Raw genomic sequence first — 2,471 nt, forward strand, 5'->3', positions numbered from 1 at the left:
AAAAAAAAAAAAGTCAACCATTTCATTACCAACAATAAAACAGAGACATAAATCAGAGAAACAAATCGGAAAAAAAAAAAAACCAACAATTTCATTACCAGCAATAGAACACAGACACAAATCAGATAAACAAATTGCTCAAAAAACCCACCCAACAATTTAATTACCATCATTAAACAGAGAAACAAATAAAAGAAAAAAAACATTCTATTTCATTACCGAATCAGAGAAAGAAGCTCAAAACCCAACAATTCCATTACCAAATCAAATAAACAAGCTCAAAAAACAAAAAAAAAACCCCTACAATTCCATTACCATCATTAAACAGAGAAACAAATAAAAGAAAAAAAACCATACAATTCCATTACCGAATCAGAGAAACAAGCTCAAAACCCAACAATTCCATTGCCAAATTAGATAAACAAGCTCAAAGAACAAAAAAAAAACCCCTACAATTCCATTACCAAATCAGAGAAACAAGCAAAAAAAAAGAAAAAACCCTAACTGTGGAAGGATAGAGCTGAGCACCGATTAACCGTTTGAAGCCTGGGTTTGCCGCAGTCAGTCTCCAATCACCGTTCGTCGCTACGCTTCTTGCCATACAACTTCCGTCGATTGCAAGTGAGTGTGTGAATGTATTTTGAATAAGGCCACAACCTCCAATCGTTGTCGCCGACCGTCACACGATTGCAAGTGGCTGACATTCGTCGCTCGTCGCAGTCGATCGGTCAATGATACTCGCCTCTCGCCGCTGCTCCAGCCTCTATAGGTGAGAGACGAAAGTGAAAGAAAGGCTTATCCTTTTATGTTCTAATGGGTATAATGGTCATTACATTCTACAGGGGTGATTTGGGTATTTACAAAATATTTTTAAAGCTTAACGGACATAATTTGATGGAGTCAAAATAAAGGGGAGATATGTGGAATTTTTAAAAACAAAGGGGAGGGGGGGTGGAATAAATGCAAACTACAGGGGAGGGGGATGTAAATCACTCTAAATTTTATGCTTATTTTTATGTCTAGAAATAGGAATAAAGAAACAAGTTAGACTAATTTTTCTGTTTCTAGAAACAAGTGCGAGGGACAAAAATTGTGAAAAATCTGATATGCCACTCGATCTATCTCAACCCCAACTCATTGTTGAAACTTCTCTCTATGCAGGAGCGGCAACTCCAACCTGGTTGTGCGAAACTGATAATTCTTATGAGCTCATCTCCGCAAAGCATATCTGCAACTTCAATGTCATGCCTTTACTCGTGAATTGCACAGCCGTGTCTTGAATCCGACTATACTATTGAAAATGTTTTGAAAAACAGAAAAATCAAATACATTTTTGCAATTTTAAAAATCTTTTCTTAATAAAAAAAAATTATTATTTCCAGACACAAAAATAGAAACAATATCAAAAGGCGCCAGTGACCTGACAACCAATTGTATTTAAAAAAATATAGGATAAAAAAAATGTCAAATCAAGTCATTCTCCAATTTTCATAAAGGGCACAAACGGTCCACCTCCAAAACATGAAAATTTTATCGTTGGCAATGATTCCTCCAATTAAAACTTCTCGTCAACAATTTAAAACTGGGGAGGAGTATAACCTTCCACAACATTATTCCAAATTTTATATTTGCAAAATGATTTCAACTCATACATTTCTTTGAAAGAAACTTAACAACAAAATGAGTAGACAATCTACTATAACAGGTTATAAGGCAAAACCATTCACTGGTTTGAGAGGAAGACAATTTTAGAGGAAGACAATTTTAGATGACACATGAATTCCCAATAAACCAAGACTAACTTCATTTATCATCCTGAAAACGCCTCCAAGATATTGGCATTAAAGGAATCTAACAAGCAATAAAAGAAAACAAGACATCAAATATGTAGAATAGAACCAAGAATAGAATTAACTAACACCGACTATCAGCCGATACAGTAAAGGACACCCTTGTCAAAGATATTGGACACACTTAAAAATATTGGACACACACTTCATAGCTAAATTACAAAGATATTGGCTTAAAGGACACCCTTGTCAAACACCTTGAGAATGCTAAGAAAAAATCAAGACAACTACCTTGCAATTTAACCAATTAAGAGCAAAGTTGAAATATGGTAGCTAATCAAATCACACACATGTTGACTGAAACCTAAATACTCATAAACAACCTGAATACAACCCCATTTCAATCAGTCATAGGCTTTAGATATATCAAGCTTAAGCACAATCCAACCCCTCTTGCTCTTATGACTTCTAAGAAAATAAAAAAACTCATGGATAATAATGATGAATCAGTAATTTGGCGACCCTTAACAAAAGCAACTTGAAATGCAGAAATAATTCTATCCAAGACCTCTCTAGGCGGCCTATTAACTAGAATTTAATAAGGTTTTGGAACCGCAATACATACACTAATAGGCATATAATCACCAACATGCTCAGCATTATCTCTTTTTTTTTTTTTTT

This window comes from Macadamia integrifolia, chromosome 7 (assembly GCF_013358625.1).
Source record: "Macadamia integrifolia cultivar HAES 741 chromosome 7, SCU_Mint_v3, whole genome shotgun sequence".
Lineage (NCBI taxonomy): Eukaryota > Viridiplantae > Streptophyta > Magnoliopsida > Proteales > Proteaceae > Macadamia > Macadamia integrifolia.